This window comes from Phocoena phocoena, chromosome 5 (genome assembly GCF_963924675.1).
Source record: "Phocoena phocoena chromosome 5, mPhoPho1.1, whole genome shotgun sequence".
Classification (NCBI taxonomy): Eukaryota; Metazoa; Chordata; class Mammalia; order Artiodactyla; family Phocoenidae; genus Phocoena; species Phocoena phocoena.
This window is the reverse complement of record NC_089223.1, coordinates 45,355,282-45,365,764: the sequence shown is the minus strand read 5'-3', so window position 1 is coordinate 45,365,764 and position 10,483 is coordinate 45,355,282.

Here is a 10,483-nt window from a genome sequence, read left to right as displayed (position 1 = left end):
TCCTAGAAGAAAACATACGTAGAACACTCTGACATAAACTGCAGCAATATATTCTTTTGGATCTTTCTCCTAAGGCAAAGGAAAAAAAATAAACAAATGGGACCTAATTATACTTAAAAGCTTTTACACAACAAAGGAAACCATCAACAAAATAAAAAGACAACCTATGGAATGGCAGAAAATATTTGCAAATGATATTACTGATAAGGGGTTAATATCCAAACTATATAAACAGCTCATATAACTCAACTTGAAAAAAACAAACAACCAAATTTTAAAATGGTCTTCTTTAAGAAGACCTGGATAGACATTTTTCCAAAGAAGACATACAGATGGCCAACAGATACATGAAAAGATGCTCAACATTTCTAATCATCAGAGAAATGCAAACCAAAGCCACATGAGATATTATTACCTCACACCTGTCCGAATGGCTATCATGAAAAAGACCACAAATAATAAACATTGGCAAGGGTGTGGAGAAATGGGAACCCTCGAACACTGTTGGTGGGAATGTAAATTGGTGTAGCCACTGTGGAAAACAGCATGGAGGTTCCTCAAAAACTAAAAACAGAACTACCATATGACACAGCAATTCCACTTCTGGGTATATATCCAAAGAAAATGAAAACACTTGTTCAAAAAAAATACATGCACCCGAATGTTTACAGACACATTATTTACAATAGCCAAGATATGGAAGCAACTTAAGTGTCCATCAACAGATGAATGGGTAAAGAAGCTATGTTATTCATATAGAATGGAATACTACTCAGCCATAAAAAAGAATAAATTTTTGTCATTTGCAACAACATGGATGGATCTGAAGGGCATTATGCTCAGTGAAATAAGTCAGACAGAGAAAGACAAATGCCATATGTTATCATTTATGTGTGGAATCTAAGAAAACAACCAACCAAACAAAAGACCTAAGCTCATGAAAACAGAGAACAGATTGGGGGTTGCCAGAGGTAGAGGTGGGGGTGGGTGAAATGGGTGAAGGGGGGTCAAAAGGTACAAATTTCCAGGTATAAAGTTATTAAATCATGGAGATGTAATATACAGCATGATGACTACAGTTAATAATACTGTATTGCATATTTCAAAGTAGCTAGAAAAGTGGATCTTGAAGGTTCTCATCACAAGAAAAAAATTCTTTGTAACTATGTATAGTGACGGATGTTGACTGGACTACTGTGGTGATCATTTTGTAATGTATACAAACATCAAATCACTGTGTTGTACACCTGAAACGAATTATAATGTTATGTCAATTGTATTTTTTAAAAAAATTCCGTGGTGTCTTTCATATCTGGAAGCTTGCCCTAGAGTCTGTTTCTCTCATCAATTCTGTAAATCATTTCACACCCTTTTACGTCCCTGTCTGCTTTTCAAGCAGGAGAAGGCTCAATTGTCTCTGCCTGCACTCTGAATGGATACACATGGTTATTTTTGGACTGAGATGCAACTTTCTTTTCCTTTTCACTTCTGAAACTCCAAAATGTTGTTCTAGTGAAAGTGTTTAACTTCACTAATACTGACGACCATGTTGGAGTTTGAGGGAGGGCCCTGTGAATAGTACTCTTCTTTACCTGAGTTCAGAACAGGTTGGGACATAGAGGAATTGATGATGTGGAGGTCAAAAAATCTCCTTTTTTAGCTGATAAAGCTGTTGGGAGAAATGCAATTTAGGTTTTTGGTCAAAAAGACTTGCAAATACTGCACCCAAAGTTAAATTTACCCACTCAGTACAAGCTGAGCTGGACTCTGGCAGGTCTCCCTAACAAGGCCCAGCCCCTGAAAAGTTGATGGTATAGAGGAGCAGAACAGATGAGGACATACACTCTTCTTCCAGACGGGCAGATCAGAGAGAGAGGAGCATCTCCCACATCCCTCCCCTAAACTCAATCACCAGAGGGCAATCTCCATTCTTCCAGTTTTCAGAAGGAGGAGCTTCCACTTTGGGTATGTGTTCCCTCCATCTTCCAAAATGTATGTCTCAAAACTTCCCTCAGTCGTCTCATCCAACTAAGATTTATTTCTTTTCAAGGGTTCTTATGCTTTTTTCTCCCTCTGATTTATCTTTCTGGGAATAAAAACAATAGTCTGTCTAAAATAGTTTTATAAAAATAAATTAATTCAGTCTTGATCAATGATAGGTATAGTGGATGGTGTCCCATGTCACCCAGACACCTCTTCAGGAGTGAAGTATTTTTCACCTACTACTGAGAACACTTAGCTATCAGTCTTCATGTCTTGCCTGAAGAGAGGCACTTTGCCTGAGGGCACAGGCCCTTCCTAGAACAGTCCACATTCAGTGACTGATTATCCTATTCATTGACGCCTCTGCCCCCTTGATCCAACTGAGAACAACAATAAGGGGTCATCTCAGCTTCAGAGATTCCTGTCGAGTCTGGTGAGGCCTTTGTGTAACCATGCGGTGGTCCAAATTCCCTTTCTGCTGAATCCTTCTTTTCTATCCATCCCTTCCACATGTGTTCAACTTAAGAGCAACATTTAATAAACTTCCTGTACACTATTATTTGTCTCAGAGGCGGTTTCCTGGGGACCCAACCTGCAACAGTTAGTGCCAGGAATGATCCAAGAAAGTTAGTGCTAAGGAAGGATCCTGAAGCTGGGTTGTCAGCAGCCAGCTGGCCAGAAGGACCCTGTAGTGAGCTGGATACTGCACACCCACCTCCCAAATTCACGTTCATTTAGAACGTCAGGATGTGACCTTATTTGGAAATAGGGTCTTTGCAGGTGGAATTAGTTAAGGATTGAGGTGCGATCATGGTAGATTAAGGTGGGCCCTAAATCCAGTGACAGGTGTCTTTATAAGAGAAGAGGACATAGAGGAGAAGGCCAAGTAAAGACGGGATCAGAGATTGGAGTGATGCTGCCACAAGCTAAGGAACATCTGGAGCCATCAAAAACTGGAGGAGGCAAGAAAGCATTCTTTCTGAGAACCTTCAGAGGGAGTATAGCCCTGCTGACACACTGATTTTGGACTTCCAGCCTCCATAATTATGAAAAAATAAATTTCTATTGTTTTAAGCCATGCAGTTTGTGGTCATTTGTTACAGCAGCTCTAGGAAACTAGCACAGACCCCATCATTGATGATGCGTGGAGTACTGATGACCCCTGGCACAAGGCTGAATTATTAAAAGGTTGAAATTGTTAAAATGTTTGCTGATGGTGAAGTGGAAGGAAATGAACTAGCAGGTGCACTGGGTCAGGTGTTTGAGAAGTATGGGGAAATACTAACCACATGTACAGTGGAATTAAGTGGCTTTTGCTAAATGCAACTGGTATTTTGGAAAAATAACAGGAAGTTGAGTGTTTAATCAGTAACTAAAAGGTAAGCCAGAGGCCTTCTTTATAGCATCTAAAGAGGCTCTTGTCTCCTTCACCAGAAGCCAGAGAAAACAGAGGACTAGGCTCTGGACTTAATCATAAATATAGAAGAGCTCTGAAGAAGATTCACTTCGCAGCTAGGCAAGTATGCAATGCCAAGGTCAGGGTCCTAGTTGGGACAGAATGGGGTCATATTCAAATCCCTGGATTCCTCGGAACCCACGATCCTGCAGAACTTATCCAGTCTTCCCCATTAATGGGATTCATGGTGATGCAGAACCCCAACACCCCCGCTCCAGATCTATACTCAGTAAGTAGATTTCAGTCACGACATAACCCAGCTGGGGATGTGCTAGGCTGGCTAGGCTGATTAGGGAGAAAAGGTACTCTACCCCGAAGGAAGTTTCTTGGGCGAGAAAGATGCCATGTGGAATCCATATAAGTCTCAATGGGAGAATCACAATGCAGACTGCTATGGTTCTGGACAAGGTCATTTACAGCAAGAACTGTACACTGTTTGAAAAACAGCTTCTGGCTTGCTACTGGGCCTTGTTGTAGATGGAGCATCTGAATATGCTATACCAAGCAACTATGCAGCAACACTGCCCTTCATAAATTTGGGTTAAACCAGAACCCACAAATCTTTAGATTGGGTAGATGGAATGGTGCTCCAGGATCAAGCATGAACAGAGCTGAAGGACAAAGCATCAAAACAGATAGCCCAGACCTCATCACTGTTGCACTAGTGTCTTACCCTCGGGTCACACCCTAGGCAGCATCAGGGTCCCTTATGACCAGATGTAGAAGTAGGAGCAAAAAGATATCAATCCTTTGAAGAGTTTCAGCTGGCCTAAACTGCTTCACAGGATGGCACGGAGGAGACACTGTCTACCAGAACGTTGAGTATGAGCTAATGAGAAGGGCATCAGCATCACTAAGAAGTCCAGTGGTGGCTGCCTCTGTAGTCCAGAGGTGACAAATGGAGATGCCACTACAGGACTGGCACCACTGAGAGCAAAGAGCATGATCAGATTCTGAAAGAGTAGAGGCAGGAGATAGCGCATAAGCTTCAGAAATCCAGCGGACACAATCATTGTCATCAGCAGCGTGGTCAGAGTGGCAGCCAGAGGGTTGCAATCTGGCTCAAAGAGATCTGAACCATGAGGACACCCTGTGGAATGTGACATGGACCCACTCTAGAGATGACATCAGGCAAGAAATTTATTAGAGAAAGTGCCTATCAGGGAAAATGGCGCAGCAGCCGGGTGAGACTGAGAGAGCCATTAGGCTGCATTGCACGTCTAACTCCAGAGGAAAGAAGTAAGGTTGCATGGAAGCTTCTTAGACTGAGTGCAACTCTAAGGAAAGTTTGGCAAGGCCACTGCAGAGTCCTCGAGCCACTTTACTTCCCTGCTTGTCCTGCCAGCGTGTCCAGTGTGAGGAAGATCAAGGGTTATTTGTCCCAGATAGTGGGGACAAGATGGCGGCTCCACCATTGCCTTGGCTTTGGGGGAATTTCAATTCCATGCACATATATTTCAAGAACAAATTAACCTGGTTGTGGAATTCATTAGACAGTGGGGTTGCTATTAATCAGCATCTGGCGTCTCTTTAAACTGAATGGCTTGCTTGGGATTTAATCAGGCAATAACAAAACGATGATAAAAATCGCAACTCAGGTTTTTTTTTTTTTTAATATTACATAACTTGAGACATTAGAGTGATTCCAGATAAATTAAAATTGGGCAGCATCCTTCTTTTGGATGAACTCTATTAATCAAGTGTATTTCATAATTATTGTTTATTTGATCATCAAGCCCTAAGGGTGAGTTAAAGATTTTAATTTCCTGGGAAACGTATGCCAAAGTATGAAATCAAGAAGACTGCTATAAGAGGCAAAGGATATCTAAAATGATGGGGCTACCACAACTGGTCAGTTCATAAATAATATTTGTATGATTTTATAGGCTGGTTGCCAGTAATTATGTCAGTTACTCCTACTAAGGAAATATCTCATTCCAAGATATTAAAGTTAGACCTTACTACAGAAAATCCATTAACTTCATCATAACTTTATAGAAGTTTGATAAAAACTCATTAATCAAACTGTATAGACCTGGAATATCTTTGGAAGGATACTCTACTGGAGGGTCATGGCAGTCAAGGTTATGAAGTAGATTAATAGTGTTTGTTGTGTTAGAATTTGTTTACTATATCGTACTAATTTTAAAATTATAATCAAAATCAAAGCTATAAGTCATAGTTGGTACAATTACCACTTTAAAATCACATAGTATTTTGATACTATGATATACTTAATGTAGGAAGTATTGGATTTACATGTGAACATATGTATATACTGTGGCTTCTGTTTTGTTAAAACCCGGACCTATCTCTTGGAGACCCTTTCTAGGATAACCTAACCATAGCCAATGTGGAATGACCCAGGTTTGGGGAGGTATGCCAAAGCACCACTAATTCCACAAGACCACACCATAGTGATCCGATGAGGCCACACTATGAGTCCACACTGTGAGGGAAAGACATTTCCACATTGACTCTGGGGTAAGACTAGGGAAAGAGAAGAGGCTTGGAGTACTTCTGCTGGTGGGGGTGAGATCCACGTGGAGACAGACAAGAGTAAGAGGAAACACCCAATCTCCTCCTGGTGTCAGCAATGGCACTGTGGAAACACCCCTTCCTGAGCAGCTGGCACCCAGGGCAGCAGCATCTACAGTGGGCCTCCAAACTTCAGGGGGGTAGGTCTGAGTTCTGCTCCTGCTACTGAGTGGCAAGACTGACATTTTGGACATGTAATTACTGTTTTGCCTTCCTGAATCTGAGAGGGGGACAGTCATGGGGGTCACTGTGTCCAGCAGAGTGACAAGTGATGAGCTCGTCAGTTTAAGTAATGGAAAGAAGCAGCTTGCAATGGGCAGGTGAGGAGGAGAAAAATCTGAGATAATTAATCCAGGGTACATGTGCGATAGTGCATTTGCAAATAGCTAGAAGTCTGTGTCCTCTTCCCTATTTGACAAAAACAAACAAAACCAAAAACCCCAAACCAAAGCAAACCTGTGGGGAATAGGACAATAACTTTGCCTTTAAAGGAAGTGTAACATAGCTACAAGCTAGGGACCTTGATGGATTATCCTCTATAAGCCCCAAGTTCAGTAACTTTATAGGCTAGCAGGGAAAGCTTCCTCCAAAACAATCTTTGCTGGTCACTTAGTTCGGGAGCCCCATGGACTGAGATCTCATTCTGGGCAGCCCAGAACAAGATATTTTAGCCTTCTGTGTCTGGGGTCTCCAACCCCACGTAGGAAACAACCCCATCAGTGCTAGATAAGCCATGTCCTCCCATTGGAGCCTGAGTCTCTGACCTTTGAATAAGGCTCTAAGTTCCTGATAGGCAAATTACCAGGAGAGTCAGTTATTATACTCTTATCAACTGAGGAAAAATTATGCCTGTTACTCAAGGGATGCAAAGCCTCTCCTAGCAGGCAACTTTGTCAGACAATTTTCATGAGGGGCTTTATAGAGCAAGAGCTGAGGGATGTAGTAAACAAAATCTCCCATGTTGCTGGAACAAAGAGAGTAATGGATTCCATTAGCCTGTTTTTTTTTTTTTTAATACCATCCCTTGATGAAAGCTGAAGGCACAACACCAAAGTATAACACAGCAAACGTGATTGTGTGTGAGGCCAAGAAAATATTGTACAAGTACATGAGGGTTCTATTCAATCTGAGGATGGAATGCACAATAACAAGAATTGGATGTGCTGCTTGACCTGTAATCAATTCTCCACAAACATCACTTTTCTCAATTAGTCTTTTGGAAAGAGGAAGCAGATGATTTGAAATTAAGCTCTACTAAGGGTGTAGAGGAGAATTGTTTTGCTTGTTCAAAGTTCATCCAATACTTTAAAGAACCAAATGAGCATGGGGTGAAGTTAATATCCCAAATTATGGTAATTAAGCAGATTCACTAAGCCCTGTGATCCAGAAGAATCTCCATCTCTCTTTCGTTTGGGATAGACTTGGAGGTCCACACAGGCAAAGCCAGAGTCTTTCATGTCCCGAGTCTACTGGATAATCCGTTATAAACTGGAACCAACTTCCTACACGTTTAGACTTTCAGGCCATAGGCTCTTTTGACCCACTTCTAGAAACTTATGTCTGGCCATTTCTTTCAACTCCTGAAGGCCTGCTTGTTTTCAGGGATTATATCTGCCTGTTGGTATCTGGGTACTTCTGGCCAGAGGAACAGAAATCTTTCCCTTTTGTGATCCTGAGGGAATTCCTGAGGCAGAGCTGGTGATTACGTAGATTCTGGCAAATGTTGCAGGCAAGAGCCAGCTCCACCCAAGAGAATCCCCTGTGCCGTAGGGTCTGGGAATGAAGAATGAGAGAGGATAGTATCTATGGATTCAGCTGGCTTAGACTTTAGCCTAGAGTAGATATTTAGCACTTTTGGTCTCAGCTCCTTAGCTTTGATAGAGATGTTGAATATGTCAGTTAGCCAGTCTCTCTGTTGGAAAAGTAGACGTCTTATGCCTGCTGCAGCTTACTGAACGGATTAATAACTCAATAAAAGACTGCTTTATATGGAGTCATCCATCAGAAATCTAACTCCAAAAGCTACTGCATAAAAAACCCAACCTAACCCTAGTTACTAGGAGAGACTGATTAGAAGTCCACATGAAGACAAGTATTCATCCAAATTAAGGCAGCACTTTTTAAGATCCCTTTCAGATGACTCATTGGACCAGCTAAGTGGATGATAAAATAATGAGGTCTAGGATCAAAAGTTGATGTCTGTGGGAGAGATGCATCTGGACTCTGAGGGAGGTGTGGTCTTTAGATGGGTCCCCAGGGCAGTACTAGCTGTCGATTCTCTAAGTTGTAGGCCTTATAAGATGTGGAGGCACGGTGGTCAGGAGTGTCTCTCCAATCCTGGCTGGCAGTGTAGATGGGGAATGCACACAACTAAGCCCAAGGGTGAACTGCTGGGGCACACCCGCGGGACCAGGTTTAGTGCTTTGGCCAGGAGATGGCAGTGTCTAATCACACAGCAGAGCTCATGGAGCCCTGAGCCACCTTGGCTGGATGGAACCACAACTGGGTAGCTTCTGAGCAGGCTTTCTGAGAAGAAATGACTAGCCTTGACCGACTAATGCAGTCTTAGGACATCTTGTGTTCTACAGCTATGGGTAAAGATACATAGTTCTTGGGAGGAGAATGGCCAGGTTAATCTAATTGACCCAATCTGAGGCTGATTAGCAGAAAGGAGACCTCAAGAAGTGGGGGAGATGCTGAAAGGCTAAAGCAGAGCAAGACACACCGGAGAAGAGGTAAGAGTTGGACCAACAGGCGTAGGTCTCAGAATCCCAGTGAGGCGAGAGAAAAGATGGGTTCTGTCAGTGGGGAAATTGTGGGGACCACATTTCAAAGCACCAGTATGCATGGCTCTGTTGACCTCTCCTCTCTCACAAAATAGATTATGCCCCAAACATATACTGAGCTAACATAGCTGGCAACAGGTGGGCAAGACACAGATGGTCCCTACTCTCTTGGATCTCTGTTTTCTCGTTAAGGCACGTGACCTCTTTTACCTGCCTTGGGAGGGGTGCACTTATTTGGGGTCTGCTAAAATGGAAATGGTAATGGTAGGGGGAAGGCTTTTATGAGATAAGAGCTATTATGTGCCATAGAAAGAAAATAACATGCTATACCATAGCAACTTTGGTTCTAAAATATAAACCCAGTGAACTTCTAGGTGATTTGCCATAAAACTAAGCTATCTAAGAAAATAACTTACTAGAATAGTGGTTTATAATTATGAAATTGTTTTAAATACTTATTAAATATACTTTTACTTATTAAAAACACTAATACTTTATGGCCTTGGGTTCCAATTATTTTGCCTTATTGTCATACTAATATAATACCAATACTTATTAGTGATTTATACTTATTAAATGGTTTTTATATAACTCCATTTGGTAATCAGTGACTTGCTGGCACATTCTAACACTGACAACCTCATCTGGAGCATATGAGTAAATAACTTGTCCAAGGTAACCCAGCTCTGAGAGATGGACTAACTCTGGATCCCAGAACTCCTGATTTAGTCCAGAGAACTTTGTTCATACACCATGAGGCAGTCTAGTTTATGTAAGCAGAAATTGCACCCATGGACTCTTTCAGGTCTCACAGGTTCACACACTAAGCTGTAGGAGTTTTGAATATTAGTAAACTCTCTGGAGCACTCCTTTGTGAGAAGGTACCTGATGGTGATCAGGAAGCCAAGGTGAAGAGACCTGCTCTGTTGTGTCCATACAGAACCTTGCTCAGAGCAATGGGGCTGAAGAAATTGGTGCTCCATTTCCCCCTACTAGCCTGGAGGTTCTTCACTGGGTGTCATTCGAGACACCCAACTGTAGAACATGAATCATTCTTGAGGCCAATCCAAAATACTGCAATGCCCATTGTGGGCACTGTTTTCTCCTAAAGATGTAAGACCAATCTTGACCTTCTTAGATATTTGTGTTTCAGAGCCAGATGGATGTCAGGCAAACACAAAAGCCCCTGGGGGAGGATCCAGCACTAGGCAGGAAGCCAGACCATGGAACAAAATACTCAGCCCCCAAGGCCACAAGGAACTTTTCACTTGTAATGGAATTCATGACTAGAGGGGTCTTTGGGGGTATCCTGGTGGTAACTTTGGAAAGCCCTATAGTGGGGTCAGATCTGGGTAAAACATGCTATCAAGGGTCTCTAGTGTTTTGCTTTCAGAATACCCTGTTCTCAGATATAGCTTAACTTGTCAAACTGTTGAACTCACTCTGATTCCTTAAGCCACTGGAGCAGCTCACATCCAGACAACATGGCATCCCTTATGTGCACCATTATGTTTTGTTTAAACACAACAGATTTAAACCAAAGGAATGACCTATTTTGAATATTTAGAGTTTAGAAGAATGGGCCATAGCATTCTCCTGATGCCCCATGGTACATGCCCTCAGCCACTTATGACTTCACACCTGAGGGGGTATTTATGTCTTATTCATGCTGGCAGTATGCTCCCCAGGCTCACACTGGACCTCTTCTGAGGGGCGTGGC